The 5,543-nt window shown below is 38.1% G+C and overlaps 1 pseudogene; it reads right to left on the reverse strand.

The window, feature by feature from the left end:
- Positions 1-358: 358 nt before the first annotated feature.
- LOC107620825 (uncharacterized) lies at positions 359-5,451 on the reverse strand (annotated as a pseudogene).
- Positions 5,452-5,543: the final 92 nt, after the last annotated feature.

Consider the following 5,543-nt stretch of genomic DNA (forward strand, 5'->3'; position numbering starts at 1 on the left):
AGGGACCACACATGAGCACAAAAGTGAAAGCTAATAATAGGAGGTTTGAGCATTATGTTTGCTAGTGCATTGTGGTTCAATTTATTGGAGGAATTTATGGTCACATTCGTCTGGTGTTGGTGTTACTTATAATAGATACTTTTTTTCTCTATACATTCTCATTGTTTCGTTAGTTTACTATTTCATTGAACTTATGCTTCTGCATCACTCTACTGCTGTACTGGTTTAATTCTTTTTTTCAATGAAATTCATCATTCACCCTTCCACACAAATGGACTGAGTCGTTAACTGACGGTTCACCTGAACATTATATAATGTGAGCACTAACAACAAGATCTTACTTCAAAAAAGCATGGTTTTACTCCTCCATATCCTCATCCCCATCTTCATCGTCACTCAGATCAAGATCAGCTAGTAACTCATCTAGTGGAACAAAAGGCATCCCTTCCCCTTCTATCACTCATCTCTAATGATTAGTATTTTTTTTTTGAAAGTGAAGCTCAACACACGAAGTGGAGCATAGAGGCTACAACAAAGGAAAAACAAAAGAACTAGAAAGATAATCGAAGCAACCATAATAATCATGAAGCCCCTTTGTCATCTCTGGCATTGACATCAATAAGAAAAGGTGTCTGCACCTAACCACTCCTTTTAGCTCTGAAAGGATATGTTGATAATCTCCTCACCTCCTTTTCCCTTATTCTGAAAAATCCTCCGGTTTCGTTCCAACCATATATTCCACATAATGGCACAAAAGCACACCATCCATCTCTTGCACTCCTCCTTCCTAATTGATACCTCAGTCCAACTCTAAAAATGCTCCTTAACCGTACCTGGACAAATCCATAGTACACCAACACATGATAGCCAAGCACACCATACCTGCCAAGAAAAACTACAGCCAAGAAACAAATGGTACCCATTTTCATCACCTCTGTTACATAAAACACATAAATTATCTTCTTGGTTAATAACCCCAAGCCGATTAAGTCTCTCCTTCGTATTGACCCTACCAGTCAAGACAAACCAAACAAACAACTCTACTCTAGGTGGAACAAGCCCTTTCGAAATACTCCTAATAAAGCTATAGCTTGATATATCCTCTGGAACTATTTTCACCTGCAACACCTGCACAAATGAGGTAGTAGAAAAAATACCTTGTTTATCATATTTCCATAAAACTTTATCCTCTCTGCCAAATGCAAGTTTGACTAGCCTCAAGGTATGGTGAAGCTGGTTCACTAGATCCAACTCTCATTGGAATAGTTCTCACTTCCATTGGAAGTTCCATATCCACACTAACCCATCCCAAAACCCACAATCCCCTATCACTGACCCTCTTTGGTATGAAACTGAGAAGAGCCTTGGAAAAAAATCTTTTAAGGAACCTCCATGAATCCAGACATCCTCCCAGAACCGAATTCATCTTCCATCATCCACCTCCTCCATAGATGATTGGTATTCTTTATTACGATACAATGATACAACCTCAGTTCAAAGTTTTCTTCTAACTCCTCTAAGAATTGTTCATATTCTGAGGTCTTCATGTCTTGTTCAAATCTACCCTTATCATCTGCTTCCATGCCAAGTTTAAACTTCCATGAACGACGCTTATAGTGTTTCTTCAGGCGCTTACTTCAAAACTCTTCTTTACTAAAACTACTTCGGAAAGGATAATGTAAAAGCTGGTATCTGCACAAGCACAAAAACACCCATACAGAAATCACAAAATCAAGGGAGTGGATCAAGGAAATCTTACCCCTATACTCATTGAATTTAGAAAATATAGAATTACAGTGTGAAATAATGAAACAATAGAAATGAACGATAGGGGCTGATATTAGAGAGCTAGTCTCTTTCTTAGTCTAATTTTCACTCCATACTCCCGAAAATTCCCCTTCTCTCTCTCTCCAATTTGTTATCAAATACCCTCTTCTCTGATCTGATGCTTCCCTTACTACCCAAGCCATGAGCCATATGACAAGTTAGTTACAACCATATTTTCTAAATCATTCTTTTCCATTTTACCTTCTCTCTTATTTTTTCTACTATAGTGAAAAGGTAGAGGTGGAATTTTCCTTGATTTAGGATTGGAAGCTTCCATTCCTCTCTTTCCCGATACCCTTACATCATCAGGGAATGTAACAGACAGGTCCTCTGTACTTGTCCAATTCAATATCATTAGTGATAGCCTCATATAGTTCATAACCAAGAGCATAATCACCAGGACTTAGAAAGATGGCCCAAGTAAGTCTCTATGGAAAATATCGTATCATCCTTCCCGAATCCGACACATGAGCCACTTGAGCCTCAGCCAAAACATATTTAGTACCAGCTAGGGGTGTTCAAAACCGATCCGGACCGAACTAAACCGACCAACCAAACCGAAAAAACCGAAAACCAAACAAACCGAAAACCGAAAAAACCGAAAAAAAAAATATTTTGCTATTTTTATTGCGGTTCGGTTCGGTTTTCGGTTCTGACAATGAAAACCAAATCAAACTGAACCGAACCGAGCCGATATTATACAAAATCCTAAAAACCAAACCCCCCCAACCCCCAATTAACGTGACCTAACCTAACCCCCCCACCCCCAAACGTAAACCTAGCCGCTCTCTACTCTCACTCTCTCAATTTCACTCTCTGCACTCACTCTCAGTCTCACTCGAAGAAACCCAAGGCCGGCGGCGAACCCATCTTCTTGCAGCACCTCCCCAGCCGGCGAACCCCTTCCTCCCACCACCTCGTAGCGCCGTCGAAGCATTTCTCCCAGCGCCACCGGACCTTTCTTTCCAGCCCCACCTCGCGGACAGCACCACCCAGCCCCAGCCAGCACCACCCTCGCGGTCGTAGACACTACACCACCCAGCAGTCCAGCACCATCCAGCGGCACCCCAGCGGCACCAACAGGACCAATCTGGCCACCCGCAGCACCGTTTGAGGCCACCCATAGCAGTACTGCTGCGTTTCTGGCCTGGCCAACTACAACACAGCAGCCACCGGTTGGCCTTCTTCCAGTGCTCTTCCTCCTTCCCATCTACTTGACTTCAGGTTTGATTTTCTCTCCTTCTATGTATCTGAAGCAATTAGACATATTGGGTTTATAATTATGAAATAGTTAGGGTTTGATTTTGTTAATTATAATTTCTATGATTCTGAGTTGCTAAATTTGTTTAGGGTTTTGTTAATTTCTTGTTAATAACTCTGATTCTGTGGTTCTAAGTTGCTGGGTTCAAATTTGCTTGTTTTGCTTAGTTCAAGTTTTGTGATTCTCTGATTATGTGTTTCTGATTCTGTGATTATGTGATTCTTAATTGATTTTTGGTTTTCTGCACTTATTTTGCTTGTTTTGAAATTTTGTTAATAATACTAATGATTACTATGCTTGTTTAATGATTTTGTTAATTTGAGTTATTTGTTTTGAGTTGATTTTGTGATTTAATTTATTAATAATTATGATTCTGTGATTCTAAGCTGCTGGGTTTAATTTATTTTTGCTTGTTTTGAGTTGATTTTGTAATTTATTTGTATTCAATTTCTGTTCAATCTATTTGTTCATTGTTGCTGATTGTTGTTCATTGTTGTTTATTATTTGTTCATTGTTGCTGATTGATGTTCATTATTCTTTGTTGCTGAATGCTAGTAATTTTTTATTTTGTTGTGTTTCTGCTTCTATTTTTTTAATTATTTGTTCATTGTTGCTCATTATTCATTGTTGTTGATTCCTAGTATTTATTATTCATTATTTGGTATTGGTCTTTGGCAGGATAGAAGAAGAGAACTTGGAATCAATATAATTGATGAACAGAAGGTGCAATTGTCTAAGGTAATTGGTCTTTCTACACATGTCTCGGTTGCGGCTTTTAGTTTCAAGAGAACTAGGTGGGCACAATGTATTTATGTATTGCCTGCCTTTTTGTGAGAAAGTGCATTTCACTTGCAAGTTATGAAGTTCTTTGTACTATGAAAGATGTCTTCAACATTCTAAATATATTGATATAATGGTATTAAAAATAGAAAGGAAGAATTTTATTGTCTGTAATATACCTTTAGATGTGTTATTTTCTTGCATAATGCAATGACACTTCTGTTAGTCTTGTGTTATTTTGTGTCATTTAATAGAGTTAGTTCATTTGTTTTACTACATTTAGGAATTCCTTGACATGTTTGTGAAATTGTGATTCTGAGTTTCATTTATTTTAATTTCTTTTGTCGTTGAATTTCATTGAATCAAGACTTTTGTTAGTTATTGCGTATTTGTGTTAGATGATTTTAATGTTATAATTTTGTGAAATGGTATGGCAGGCTTTTCTTTGAGTTGATTGAAAAAATCGAACAAATCGAACCAAATCAAACCGATTTTAATTGGTTTGATTTGGTTCGAATGGTCTTGAGAAAAAAAATCGAACCAAACCGAACCGCAGTTTAATTAAACTATTGGATCATATGACTTTTCTCTAAAAAATCGAACCAAACCGCACCACGAACAGCCCTAGTACCAGCGATAGTAACCTCAGCAGAATGAATAATTTCCACATCTACCACAATGTCAGATGCCCTCCATTAGTGATCAACATCCAAGAAGCAATGCGTCAGGGTAAATGAATCAAGCAAAGCAATGCTGCTACACTAACCTGGATACAAATCACAAGGGGACCAAGGTTTCCCAAACTAGCAGCAACTTTTAATGGCAGACATATTAAATCTTTGCGGCAAATAGGGGGATTTCAACAGAACATGTGTATTTGTAGTTGTAGCTATTACTCTTAGGACCACGGGATACAAGTTACATATCATGAGGCCTTCTCACATGAACAACTTCGCCCAGAAATACCACAAATTTTATACCCTGACTTCGATTAGAGAAAAATAAGTCAATTCCCTGATCCGTCTCGTTGATTCTGATAGCACTGACAGCAGCATCATGTTTCAAAATCAACTGCTCCAAATAAAAGAAAGTGCGCCTATGAGAAACATGTTGTCAAAGTTGCACGGCGGTGACCCACTGGTTAGAATTAGCCTGGACCCAGGAGCAAGATTCACACATTTGATCCCGTTGAATATACACAACAAGATAAGACTGTTCAAGGATGACTCCATTCAAAATCTCCTTCTGAACCTTCACGATGACCTTGATCCTTTTGGAGTAGGGCTCAGTCCAAATAAAGTCTACATGTACCATCCTCGCTTTATTAGAATTGAAATTTTTCTGCAACTTTTTCAAGCAAAAGGTTGCTATCACATTCAGGGCAATCCTTGAGCTCGAGACGCCTCACTAGACCCGTAGTGATATTATTTTCTAAGCTTAAGCACTTGATGCACATGTTGGCAGCATTTGATTGCATTGGCAATTCCACATTTGCAATACAAAACATTGCGAATTGTATGATGAACAATGAACATACCATTTTCCATCCTTGAAGGACCAACATGGGGAACCTTGAAATGCATGAGCATGGAATCATAAATTAGGAAAGAAAAAAAACACGAAAACAAAAAAACAAAACAAAACAACTCTACAATCATAAGAAAATTAAAAAAAA

This window comes from Arachis ipaensis, chromosome B10 (assembly GCF_059453495.1).
Source record: "Arachis ipaensis isolate K30076 ecotype BB chromosome B10, ASM5945349v1, whole genome shotgun sequence".
Lineage (NCBI taxonomy): Eukaryota > Viridiplantae > Streptophyta > Magnoliopsida > Fabales > Fabaceae > Arachis > Arachis ipaensis.